The sequence below is a fragment of the Neophocaena asiaeorientalis genome, unplaced genomic scaffold (assembly GCF_003031525.2).
Source record: "Neophocaena asiaeorientalis asiaeorientalis breed wild unplaced genomic scaffold, Neophocaena_asiaeorientalis_V1.1 scaffold134, whole genome shotgun sequence".
In the NCBI taxonomy this organism is placed as follows: domain Eukaryota; kingdom Metazoa; phylum Chordata; class Mammalia; order Artiodactyla; family Phocoenidae; genus Neophocaena; species Neophocaena asiaeorientalis.
Window position 1 is genome coordinate 29,046,279 of NW_020185339.1, and position 14,531 is coordinate 29,060,809.

A 14,531-nucleotide genomic window follows, 5' to 3' on the forward strand; every position below is an offset into this window, starting at 1 on the left:
TACCATGAGGAGGGACTTATTTCAGGGCATGCTACCTTGAATAAACCTCTGCATCTCTTATAACCTGTATACTAAATAACAGGTTGCTGTTCTTATAAGCAGATGAAGAAAAAAAACCGCAGCCTTTTCTAATCCTTTCTCTTCAATACATGCATAATCAATGTTTAAGGAGAATAGAGAAATGATCTTTTAGGCTGAGCAGCCTTTCCTCTCTTCTGCACATGCATAATTGATTTTTAAATCTAAAGGAAGATGGAGAAATGTTTCCCAAAACCTTTTGCAGCTGGATATCACTGGGAGTTGCGTCTTTCAGAATTATGACTGTCTGGAGAGTAATTCTCTGTCAATTTATTCGGGGGTTATCAGAATTTAGAAGTAACTGAATCACACTACTCCAAAGCATTAAAACTCTTTAGTTCCAAGCAGTAAATTATTAATTCTAAGAGAATACTATTTACTGAATTAGACCTACTGCATCAGACTCTTCAATGCAGGAACTGGAATCAGTATTTTTAACTAGCACCCTAGTTACTTCAGCACATTTAGGAAACACTGGTGTAGTGGATGATTCCAATATGTTACAAAGGGTTATCTTCTACTATTTTGGCTCATGGATTTATACATGTAATGCTTAAAGAGGAAGCTCAAAGAGCAATTCCTAAATATTCTGCCACATCCTCCCCTTGAGCTAAGCCCTTTGGCTAATAAAATTGGTCAAGCTTTAGATGATTAGTCATTTGTTCCTCCTGCAAATATTTATTATGACAATTTTGAAATATAATTGACAGAATTTAGTGATTAATTGGGATTAACTTAAATCAGTTAATAATATATATAAAGTGCTAAGAATAGCGCCTGACACATAGTAAATATTATATGAAGTTATTATTATTTTAATCTAGCTTGATAGACTAGAAAGATGGTGACAATGAACTGATATTGAGAATAGAATAATTGAGAGTATAGAATACTCAGGAGGGTAATGGAGAAAAACAACTAATTTCACTTAGATATATTGAATTTGAGATGCCTGCAGGTCATCCAGGGGGATAAAAACCAGTAAGAAATATAAGTCTCAAAGATGGGGGGCATGTTGTATAAGACTTTTAAAAACTAAATTCTTACTTTTTGTGTGGCTAGCTCTACATAAAAATGGACCAGTTATAATTCATCAGTATTTTACTTCTAACAATATCAATTCATCTATAAACAATTTTGGAGGCAGTAAAAATTTTTTCTCACTAGTAAATCAATCTCACCCTGATTTCTCTATAACATGGAATTAGTTAAGACAAGGGCTTGAGAGAAAAAAAGAGAAACACACATTTGGATGGTTGGGGGAAGGGACTCTGGAGCTTTTTTTTGATTGCTACTAAATCCCTGTAGCCAGTACACCATGGCAACCTTCCCAGTCTGCCACCTAATTTCCATCTGCTTTGAGGTAAAGGAGGGGCAGGACTGAAGCAGTTCAATGTGCATTCTTGTGAGTGTATGTAATTTGGGTTAATGAAATGCAACTAAATTATAAATTGTGTTTCATGGAAAACTGAGATTACCTACTGTCTTTTACACTTCCTTCTCTTTCTTCTCTTCTCCGGATGCCTTTGAGCCTCTTCAAGTTTTGTCCCCTTTTTCCAAATGTCAGATTCCATCAGTAGACTTGGGTAAAGCACCTCCTCAATGTACCAGAGCAAAATTACAAATTAAAATGTGTATCTCAGTACATAAATATTTTGTTAAAAACAGTGTTTCAGTAAATGACTGAACATCAGAGTGACCTCAAAACATTGCACTACAATACCAGAGATATATTTTTCATATTACAGGGTACATGTGTTTAATGTGTTATTTTATAAGTCTTACTTCTAGAACAGAAATTCATTAATATTTGTCTCTGCTATACTACATATAAACGTCCTTCCCAAAATAGATGAAACTCAGGTACCAGAATCACCACAGATAATTCTTAACCACCATTATCCAGAAAAAAACTATTATTTAGTAATAGTGCATTTGTTGACCAGAGGTTGAAAAAGTGAATGTTAAGCTTTAAATAAAACTCTGAATTCAGGTGTGGGGTCATATTCTTACCTAGACCTTACCATTGAAATTTTGCCAAGGGGAATGCAGCAGATAGTCTTTAAAGGCCATACTTAGTGAGAGCCAGTTCACTCAATACCTTGATCAGTGCTGAACCCTAAAATAAAGATAAATGTAGAAAAAAAAAAGAGAAATGTAAATTCAGCATGTCAGCATAATCATATTCATCTCCTTGCTTAAATTTAGAATTTGAGGTGTGTTTTTGTTGTGGAATTCAAGGGAAACTTAGTTGTTTGAATTTATCCATTTACAATCAAACCTACATGAGGAAGGCAGCATGAGGTGGACAGGTATGGTCATTTCAAAAGGATGCAGAGGCAGTGTACACCACAGTGGGATGAAGTGGGGAAATGTGACACGGTTCTTTGTGTCTGAAAGCTCCTGCACTGACCTCTCTCTCACAGCACTCAACACAGTTTCCATTCTCGGGACCTTGAACTCCTCTGGGCCAGAAAACATGTTTTATGTCTTTTGGCCAAGCCCTTGCTGTATACTTATTTCCTTGTAGCTAAATCCAATGAACACTCTACTGTCCTTATTAACAACCCCTCTACAGTATTTGATGTTACTCAGCACTCTATCCTGACACTGTCCTTCTTTTGTTTCTACAACATCAATGTCTTCTGCTTTTTCTCCTTCTTGGCCAGTGCATCTGTGTGTCCTTTTCTGACACTGCTTTCTCTTGAAGTCCTTTACTGTTATTTATTTATTTAAATTTTTGGGCTGCATTGGGTCTTCGTTGCTGCGTGCGGGCTTTCTCTAGTTGCAGCGAGTGGGGGCTACTCTTCGTTGCGGTGCGGGGACTTCTCACTGTGGTGGCTTCTCATGTTGCGGAGCACGGGCTCTAGGCGCTCAGGCTCAGTAGTTGTGGCTTGCAGGCTCAGTAGTTGTGGCGCACAGACTTAGTTACTTAGCTGCTCCACAGCATGTAGGATCTTCCCGGACCAGGGCTCAAACCCGTGTCCCCTGCACTGGCAGGCGGATTCCTAACTACTGCGTCACCAGGAAAGTTTCTGTTTTTAATTTACTAAGTCTATTCCCAAATCAGGTAAATCAAACTCCCAAATATCCCCCAAATCCATCACTTTCCTTCCAACCACTCTCTTTCCCTCTATCCCCATGACTTTCATCATAAAGCCTGGATGATTGCAATAGCCTCCTAATTAGTCTCCTTGTCTTCCATCTCAAACGCTTCCAATCCATTCTTTAAATCCATAATGGTCTTTCTAATCTGGTCTAAATTATGACAAAAAGGAGAATTAAGCCCAAGGCTGGCTGGCTCTGGAGGCAGCAGCCCCATCCTTCATTCCTTGCTGCTCCTCATTCCTACATATCAGCAGCTCCTCTAGATTCAACCTTCCATATATTTCCCAAATATATCCACTGTTTTCCATTGCCACTACCACTTCCTTAAATCAGTGTTATCATCAACTAACCAGCCATCTTCTAACCAGTCTCCCTGCTTCGTGTTCCTCCATCCCCAACTTTGTTCTATCTATTCTCTCTCCACAGAGCAGTCAGGATCTTGCTGAAATGCAAAGTTCATTATTCCTCTTTCCTTTAATGGCTCTCACTGAGTTTGGAATAAGGTCCTTTCATAATCAATTCTTTGCATAATCCTCCAGACTAGTATTCCCCAATCCCCTTATACTTTATGTAACAAACCATAACAAACCACTTCCAGTTTCTGAAACTCACCCAGTTGTCTGTGTATTTGCATGTGGACTCTCCTCCACATTTGTACCTACTACTCCTATTCATTTTTCAAGACAGCCCCAAGTATCACCTCTTCCAGGAAGCCTTCCTGCATCCTTTACACCACACCACCCCCCAAAGATCTGGAGATTATAAGTAATACATATCTCTTTGCACAGGATCATGCCAAGCCTCTTCCTTGGGACTTATCAGAATGCATTATGTCCAGTTAAATCTTAGCCAAACAAGCACCTATTAATACCCTAGGCTATGCTTGGCCCAATATGAGCACCTTAGAAGGCAATCAATGTGTTGCCAGGAAGAAAACAAATAAATCAACATATGAAGCCTATACGGTTGTTCATCCATATGAGTTAATCACTTGGGTTAAAAAAAGATTTTAATAATTTAGAAAATGATTAAGTTGGAATATGTATGAGCTAGAAAGAACGGAGGCTTTCCATATATATATGGTACCTTGATTTATGACAAAGGTGTCACTGAAGTCCAGTGGGAAAAGGATGGTCTCCTACATAAATAGTGCTGGGTCAACCGTATATCTGTATGGAGAAAAAAATAAATCTTAATCCCTACATTGTACCATACACACATAAAAATATCAATCATGTGTATTGTGGAACTATACAAAAGGTTGAACAATAAATCCTTCAGGAGAGTATTTTAATGACCTTGTGGGTAGGCAAAGATTTCTTAATTATAACTCAAAAAATTGCTAACAATAAAGAAAAAATGGTAAATTGAACTACATTAAAATTAAGAACGTCTGCTCATCACATGACATCATTAAGAGAGTGAAAAGACAAGGTACAGAGTGGGAAAAGATTTTCTTTTTCCATCTGTAAATCCAACAAAGGACTCTTATTCATAATATATAATGTATTCCTACCAACGCTTAAGATTGGTAAAAACAGGCAACCCATGAGAAAACATGAGAAAGACTTGAACAGGCATTTCAGCAAAGAGGATATCCAGATAAACAAATAAACAAATGAAAAGGTGTCAACCTCATTAGTTAAAAATTAAAGTCACGGGACTTCCCTGGTGGTCCAGTGGTTGAGAATACATCTTGCAGTGCAGGGGATGCCAGTTCAATCCCTGGTTGGGAACTAAGATCCCACATGCCGTGGGGCAACTAAGCCCACGCGCCACAACTAGAGAGAAGGCCATGCACCGTGACGAAGGTGCTACAGTCACTAATGGCTACAGTGAAGGAGCATGAGGAATGACCAGAACCCTCGCATACTACTAGTGGGAGTGTACATAACCACAACCACTCTGGAAAAATTAACATTTTTTTCTACTAAACTGAACATATACATGCCTTATTACCCTACAGTTCCACTACTAGGAATTGAAATTCCTAGCAGCAGAAATTTGTAAATATATTCACCCAAACACATGTACAAGAATGCTAATAGCAATGCCATTTGTAATAGCAAAAAACAATGCAGATATCCATTAACATTGGGAAATAGATAAATAAATTATAGTATATTCATACCATGGGGTACTACATAGAAATAAGAACAGTTTACAATTGCATTCAGTGGTATGAGTAAATTTCACACACATAACATTGAATAAAAGAACCCACATATAAAGCCCTGGTCCGGGAATATCCCACATGCCGCAAAGCAACTAAGCCCGTGCGCCACAACTACTGAGCCTGTGCTCTAGAGCCTGCGAGCCACAACTACTGAGCCCACGTGCCATATTTACTGAAGCCTGTGCACTCTAGAGCCTGTGCTCTGCAACAAGAGAAGCCACCGCAGTGAGAAGCCCGCGCACCACAACGAAGAGTAGCCCCTGCTCGTGGCAACTAGAGAAAGCCCGCGCACAGCAACGAAGACCCAACACAGCCAAAACTAATAAATAAATAAACAAAAATAATAAAAAAAAAAAAAAAAAAAGAACCCACATATAAAAGAGTATATTCCATTTATATAAACTTCAAAAACAGGCAAAACAAATCCATTGTGCTAAAAGTCAGTGGGGATTACTGAGAGTAGATAGTGACAGGGTAGGGGAACCAGAGGGAGGCCTCTCAGATAGTTCTGTTACTTGATCTGTATACTGGTTACTCTAGTAATCATAAGTTTGCAAAACTGTACATTTATGATTGGTGAAAATTTATGTACGTACGTTATCCTTCAATAAAAAGTTTTCAAAATAAAGAATAAAAAAGAAAGACAGGCTTTTCACTTGGTGAACATAGCTGTACCCGTGTTGCCCATTCAACAGCATAACTTGAAATTCTGGGTTACACTTGGAGAACTCTATTCTTATACCACACCACTGGCACGTAATGCTGTTGTCATTAGGTTCCAAATATACATTGTCACACCTCTGATGCTGACCTCTCTCTGAGCAGTGCCAATCTCAGATTCCCGGTGGCCTCTACGACTTCTCCACTCAATCCACCTATCACCTCAAACAGTATAACATTCAACTTGTAAGATCACTTTGACTGATGGGTCCTGCCCTTAACACCTTCCCCAAAACACACACAGAAACGCATGTATCCTGCTTAGATGTGTATCCCTTCTCAACTTCCCTATTTCTGTAAAAAGCAGCACTACCATTTCATTCTCTTAGTTCTCCAGGCTCAAAACTCTAAGGGTCAATTTTGACTCTTTCCTTTTTACCTCATGTCCAGCCAATCACCAGTGGGATTCTTCCTTTGGATGGTCTCTTCTATTATTACCTTCTACCCATTCCTACTGTAATTACAATGGTTTGACACCTTCTGCTTAGATTATTACCATAACCTCCTTATTGATCCACTTATCCCCAGTCTCTTTCCCTACTCCACTTACCTGTCAGATTAATTTTACAAAAATGCTGTTCTTTTCCCTCCACTCTTTTCTATAAGAATATAAAGGCTTCACACTGCCTGTGTGTGTGAACTCAGCCCAAACTCCTTCTTCAGACTGGGGTTCAAAATGCTCCACTCTCCTCATATAACACATCACTCACAATTCTCTTGCATGCGCTAATCAAGTCAATTTCTTTGCCCTCCCTTATAGAGGCACCATATCATCATCGTACTATGTCTTTGCTAATATTATTTTCCCTATTTCAAGTACTCACTCTGGGCTTACCTAGTGGTGCAGTGGTTAAGAATCCACCTGCCAATGCAGGGGACACGGGTTTGAGCCCTGGGCCGGGAAGATCCCACATGCTGTGGAGCAACTAAGCCCGTTGCTGAGCCTGTGCTCTAGAGCCCACGAGCCACAACTGCTGAGCCTGCGTGCCACAACTACTGAAGCCCGCATACCTAGAGCCCGTGCTCCGCAGCAAGAGAAGCCACCGCAATGAGAAGCCCACACACCGCAACGAAGAGTAGCCCCCACTCACTGCAACTAGAGAAAGCCCGTGCGCAGCAACGAAGACCCAACGCAGCCAAAAATAAATAAAGTTTTAAAATAAAATAAAATAATAAAGTACTCACTCTACTCCCAACCCATTCAGTTAAAAGCCACCATTCCCAATAAAGGTTTTCACGATAAACCATAGATTATAATATAAAGACTTTTTCCTCCTCTTAAATTTCTATAACTTTTCACTTAAGGCAGTACAGAATAAATTGTGAAGTAGATAAAATTTGTCTTCAGCATTCACAATTTCTTTTTTTATATCCTTTAAAATTTTATTAAGAAATTTTCAAACATACTCAGAAATAGAGAAAAAAGTATAATGAACTCCATATACTCATTATTAAAACTCAACAACTATCAAGATTTTTGCCACAATCTTTTATCTATCATCGTTTCCCTTTTTCTTTGCTGAAGTATTTTTATTTATTTACTTTTTGCGGTACGTGGGCCTCTCACTGCTGTGGCCTCTCCCGTTGCAGAGCACAGGCTCTGGACGCGCAGGCTCAGCGGCCATGGCCCACGGGCCCAGCCGCTCTGCGGCATGTGGCATCTTCCCGGACCGGGACATGAACCCGTGTCCCCTGCCTCGGCAGGCGGACTCTCAACCACTGTGCCACCAGGGAAGCCCTGCTGAAGTATTTTAAAGCAAATCTTAGACCTTATTTCATTTAACCTACCACTTCTGCATGCATCTCTAAAAATTATGGAAATTTTCTTACATAACCACACTACCATTATCACACTTAATAAAATTAATAATAATTTATTGGTATTATCTAATAACTAGTCCATATTCAAATTTCCCTGGTTATCTTCAAAATGTTTTACATTGGTTTGTTTGAACCAGGATCCAAACAACATCTGCTGTTATATTTAGTAGTTAGTCTCCAAAATCTCTTCTAACCTAGAGCTGTCCCCCTTTCCCACCTTTTCCACCCATCTCACCATTGACTTGTTGCAGAAACAAGACAATTTGTGCTGTAGAATGTCCTACACTCTGCAGTTGTCTGTTTTCCTCCTCATGATGTCATCTGACGTCACAGAAGTTGAAGTTGTCAGACTAAACGGAAGTTGGCTCTAAAGGCTTAATTAGATTCAGCACAACTGTTTCTGCTAGATCACTGCATAGGTGATGCTGTGTACTTCTTACTGGATCACATCTTAGGTTCACAGGGTGTGATTGTCCCACTTTTAGTGATGCTATGATTGACTAGTGAATTCAGATGGCAACAGCCTATCCTTCCATTAAAACATTCCCCATCAATATTTTATCTGAGTTTTCATCCACTGATAATCTTTGCCTTAACAAATTATTTCATTAGAGGATATAAAGGGTGATTTTTCTGACTCTATTATTACTTCCACATTTACAAGCTGGCATTACTCTGTAAAGAATGATTTTCTCTGGTTAACTAGGGCCATTTGGTCACCTTGAAATACAATTTGTACAGGAAATGCAGGACAAATGCTCAATTCTTTATTTGACTATATGATTGCCAGTGTATAGAATATGCAGTTGGTGCCCCAGTTATTTCCAATGGTGCAATGGTATCAGATGATTATTTTTAATTCACTTTTATCTTTTTTTAATTTTCTTTTGCTTTTTGGGGATAACTTTATGAACTCATGAGTTTATACTGTTAAAATTAACATATTATAACTGTATTATGACATGATCAGTGATATGTATTACAATAAGATCACTCCAGCTGTTGTATGGAGACTGAACTGGAGAGGGGTAAGAGTGAGTGAATGTAGAGGAAATCTAGAAGGGCACAGAGGTTTTCCAGGCAAGGGATGATGTACTTATTAGAGTGGAGGCAATAGAGATGAAGAGAAAAGAATAATATTTGAGAGATATTTAGGAGGTAGACTTGGCAGGACCTAATAATTAATTCTATGGTGTTCAGAAAAGGAGATGGAGATGTCAAGAGTAATTCTTGTTTCTGATTTGAGAAACCAGATGTGTGCTGCTCTATTTACTGAGCAAGAGAAACTTGTAGGAGGTGCATATTTTTGAGACGATAACTAGTTCAATTTGGGATACATGTGAGAAACCCAGCCAGAGACTGGAAGTTTACTATAAGATCTGGATCTAAAAGATGTCAAGCAAGACAGGAATAAAGACGCAGATGTAAAGAATGGACTTGAGGACACGAGATGGGGAAGGGTAAGCTGGGACGAAATGAAAGAGTAGCACTGACATATACACACTACCAAATGTAAAATAGATAGCTAGTGGGAAGCAGTTGCATAGCACAGGGAGATCAGCTTGGTGCTTTGTGACCACCTAGAGGGGTGGGATAGGGAGGGTGGGAGGGAGATGCAAGAGGGAGGGGATATGGGGATATATGTATATGTATAGCTGATTCAATTTGTTATACAGCAGAAACTAACACACCATTGTAAAGCAATTATACTCCAATAAAGATGTTTTAAAAAATTTAAAAAAGAAGAAGATGTCAAGGAGCCATCAGCATATAGAAAGGATCTGCAGCGTTGGGAATGAACACTTACCAGACACTAGGGCAAGATCCATAGAATAAAATTAGGAAAAAGTCTAGGACCGAACCTTGAGGAACTCCAACATTTAAAGAGTAGAAGAGGAAGAACCAGCAGAAACTGAGAAGAAACAAAAAAAGTAGGAGGGAAACAGAAAACAGAGAATTTTTGAAGCCAAGGGCACAAAGCGTCTCAAGAAAGAGATAACCGGGCTTCCCTGGTGGCGCAGTGGTTGAGAGTCCGCCTGCCGACGCAGGGGACACGGGTTCATGCCCCGGTCCGGGCAGATCCCACATGCCGCGTAGCAGCTGGGCCCATGAGCCATGGCCACTGGGCCTGCGCGTCCGGAGCCTGTGCTCCGCAACGGGAGAGGCCACAGAAGTGAGAGGCCCGCGTACCGCAAAAAAAAAGAAAGAAAGAGATAACAGTCAACTGTGACAAAGCTTATCACAGGTCAACAAGAACCAAAAAGTGTCCAATGGATTTAGCAACAAATGGAGAGGGCATTTGGTTTCAAGAAGTGGTAGGAGCAGAATCCAGACTGAAATGCATTTAGGGATAAATAGGAGGTGAAGAAGTAGAAAAATTGTTAGACAACTCCCTTGTTTCCTACATAAGTTAGATACATGGGGTCATGCAATGGATTCTACAAGGCTCCTCCCCATACACACACAGAAACACATGCCATTCTCAAAACTATATACTTGTACTTGTTTTATTACTTTGATTGGACCAGAAGATTCTAGAGAAAAGAGACCATGTTACTACCTCTGAATTCTCCATGCTACACTGGATGGTCCAGCGCTTATTGCAGACAGCAAGTAAATGCTTATTGAATAAGTAAGGTAAAATACTTTATTAAATACCTTTAAATTATTAACCATGATAATAGTTATGAAAATATGCACAGACAGAAATCATTCATTTAATTCAACAAACATGTATATGATGTTTACCATATGCTAGGCAATCTGTGACTAGGATTCACATTTTAATGAAGAGGAGATGTAGACACCCAAATAAATAATTTAAATTTCACAAATATTATGAAAGAAAAAATGTTTTATCCTAATTTTATTGTGGACAAGAAAGAATACATTAGTAGAATATTTATACATGTATACTGATGTAAGTTAAAGAATTTGGCAGTAAATATTAAAAAATGATCTAGTAGGACTTCCCTGGTGGTGCAGTGGTTAAGAATCCGCCTGCCAATACAGGGGACACAGGTTCAATCCCTGGTCCGGGAAGATCCCACAGGCCGCAGAGCAACTAAGCCCGTGTGCCACAACTACTGAGCCTGCACTCTAGAGCCCACAAGCCACAACTACTGAAGCTCACCCGCCTATACCCCATGCTCTGCAACAAGAGAAGCCACTGCAATGAGAAGCCTTTGCACCTCAATGAAAAGTAACCCCTCCTCGCTGCAACTAGAGAAAGCCTGCACACAGCAACGAAGACCCAATGCAGCCAAAATTAAATAAAAGTTTTTAAAAAATGATCTAGTAAAAAAATTTTTTTTGCTTCCCATAGCTTGTATGCTATTAAGTCAGATAATCAGGAACAAAAAGAATAGATTATTATTTCCCCTCCTCTCCCATTTATATATTTAAGATTAACAGTGCTCACATAGTCTATTTCTGACCTAGATCTTATTGTTACTTATGTCGAAGGGGAGGGAAAAAAATCCCAATTTTCATGAACGCTTCTGAGATAGAATTACAAAGTATCAATTGCATGAGCCCTCCTCTCTTTTATTTAATCCTCTGTAAATTGCAGTAAAGAACTGAGACTATTGGGGAAATGACATATTGCTTTCATATTGTAAAGAAAATAAAATTCAAGACTGCACCTCTTATTCCAAAAAAGGAGATTTGTACACTTTACCATGGTCCAGTTGTGTGTAATTTATTTCTTTATTAAACTTTTGAAAGAAGTATTTTCAATGAGCTACTTATTAATCCTTATACTTCCCTATGCCATTTAATTCTTACTTTTGTTAAATGTATTTCCTGGTTCAGTAAAAAGTATTCAAGTCATCCTTAACCCTTCTGTCTCTTTACTGAAATATACTTTTATTTGCTAAAGGTATAGAGACAAGATAATGAAAATTATTTTTCCTGTAAAATATGAAAGAAGTAGATAAAATTATTTGTATGTCGGGTCTCATTTTTTTCTAGGGATGACTACCGCAGCAAATTTGAACAAGTAAAGCAGAGCTGTGGCTCTCAGGCTAGAAAAATCCATGGTCGCCACTGTCACACCACAACCTGCAGCAGCTGTCTCAAGTCCCTCCCTCCCACACCCAAGCACTGACTGCCAGCCCAGCAGGAATGAATGGGCTCTGCAGAGCACTATAAATGGTGCTGCAGACGCTGAAAATCTGTTGCTAAAAACCAAAAGAAAAAATTATCCACCAAAATACAAATTTTCAACTTCGGTGGCAATAACAACCTTCTTTACCTATGAAATTTCATTAGCAACGTCAAATGGTACCCAGTCAGAGTCATATTCCGCATACCACATCCTTGTTGGTAATGGAACCTTTCTAAATAGCAAAAGAATGTTACTGCAATCCATTTCCTAGGGCTGAAAGCAAAGCCTTTTGTCCCAAGAGGCAATTGAGCAACCACCAGAGTCTCTAGTTGAATAGCAACAGTATGAGGCTGGCTACAATTCCCACAGTTAAAAGCCTAATCTTAGAGAAGGAGAATTTACTGAATTCGCATAAGAGCTACATAAAAAAGAAATGCAGTTATTGAGCTGACATCTACACGGTTGTCTGTGGAAGGAGACAATATTACAAAATGGTTTTCTTTTTACACTATACAGCGCTCCTCCTTTTTAATTTTCTTTCCGGAAGAGAGAACAATGAAGAATATAACTGCATGCACAGGTAGTACTAGCTTCTGAACTCAGTTCTTTCTCTTTGTATTTTCTCAATTCTATATTAGGCAATATGATTCATTTTAAGGAACAATACACTACATAACATATATTACATAGACTTCTGGTAAAGGAGTATTTCTAGCAGACTAAGTATGGTATGTTCATTAGATCTTAATTATCTTCATGTTAGAACTACTTGTGTGCTTCCATATTTAGTATGATTATTCTTTCCATCTTCTGTTTTTGTGTAACTATTAGGGAGAGGGTTGCAAAAGAAGGTCTGAAAATAAATTACTTGAACCTGAGAAACCATTTTGGATGGTCCTATTATTGAATTTTTTTTAATTAAAAAAAATTACATTTACCCAAGCCATTTTAAGCAACATTCCCATCTTCTCTTCTACTTTATTTTTAAAGCAATTTGAGATGTTGAATCCTCACCGAATGCAGTTTAATATTCTTTGAGGGAGGGGCTGGGAATAATTTTCCATTAAATATCTCATCTCAAATTCTGCGATTACATGTTGGGTAAAAAACTCTTACATTGGTAATTTTAACTGTAGTTTGAGGTTTAAACAACATAAAACCATCCAACTCTAGTTCTCTTTCTTCCCTCCCCTCACCCCTTCCCAACCCCACCCCATAATGGATGTTCGGCTGACTGTTTTTGCACGGTCTCTTTGTCTGAAGGATGCAGTCTATGGATGCTAGGGAAAAAGGGGTGGGTGAGAGATTACCTCATCCCATGTCGCTTGCACCAATCACCACTCTTCTGTCGTGGCTTCTCTGGGCAGATTGAGGGGTCTGGACCAACAGGAAAAGGCCCCAGCCCATCCCCATGGTGACCGAGTTGTATATAGGGAGCCGCATCCGCCCATGTGCCGCAGGTTCTCTTACATCGACCGCCTAAGAGTCGCGCTGTAAGAAGCAACAACCTCTCCTCCTCCTCTCCGCCATCTGCTCGGCAGCCACAAAACAGCAACTATGGTAAGAATGTTTTCTCCGGCTCTTTGTGACCGTTGGGTGGGGTCAGCTTCCCAGGGTCTACTTGGAAAATCTTCTTCCTTTACAACTCGTTTGGATCAGTGTAGCTTTACGCTTTATTTGCAAGGTTGAGATTTGCCCCAAATCCTTGAGCCCGGCCGCCGCCGCAGTGCGGGGTGCAGGAGCCCAGCCAGAACTGCGTCCAGGGCGCAGCGGAACAGTGAGGGAGAACAAAGGCGGCGCGGAGGGAGTTTTTGTTATCCGAGCCCTGCGTTGCAGCAAGCAGCTCATGGGGCAGGGAAGGCGATATTGGCGTCGCCTGCTCGGCCCCTGTGTGTGCGCACGGTATTCGTGTGACTCGAAGAGCCCTTCCTCGCGTTGTTCCCCAGGGACAGGGAGAGGAGGAGTCGACCAAAAAGTCGGGGGTCGGTGGGTGTTGCTGGGAAGAAGAGGGGGAGAGAAGGAAAGGGACAAAGCGGAGCTTCGGGTTAATATAAAAAGATCCCTCGCCAGTTCGTTGACGTTTTAGAAAGATACCCATGTATTAACGGGGAAAATGGTTAGTTTCTGTTGGAACCCGTGGCGGCCGGCGTTAAGGCGGCGCAGGGGCGGAGTTGTTTGTTTCTTGCTTCTCTGGCCTTGGAACCACAGGGCGGGGTTCGCCCTCACTAAGCCTCCTCTGTCAGGAGAAGACTTTTAATAAGCCTTTCATCATTGCAGACGCCGTAGGCGTTAAAAGGTTTTTCATTCACTGTTAAAACTTAGATGAAATTTTTTTTTCTTGAGGAGCAAAATCACAATTCACTTGACAAGCCCTTTAATGTCTGGTGTGGGGCCGCCCAGCCCTGACTGACTCGTGTATGTCCGTCTTGGCCGCACGTTCAGCGAGAGAGAAAGCCGATTTTGTGAGCCAGGGTGCTGTATTGCGGAGGACCCAGGGAAACGCCCTTCCCTCCGCCCCCC

At 40.2% G+C, this 14,531-nt stretch overlaps 1 long non-coding RNA gene across 1 annotated transcript; it reads right to left on the reverse strand.

Annotated features, from left to right (window-relative positions):
- Window positions 1-886: 886 nt before the first annotated feature.
- LOC112394119 (uncharacterized) lies at window positions 887-13,445 on the reverse strand. Its single transcript, XR_003002097.1, has 4 exons — window positions 13,322-13,445; window positions 4,273-4,355; window positions 2,103-2,197; window positions 887-1,676 (listed from the first exon to the last, which is right to left on the reverse strand). It is a non-coding gene; the product is annotated as an uncharacterized LOC112394119 (long non-coding RNA).
- Between the last annotated feature and the right edge of the window lie 1,086 nt (window positions 13,446-14,531).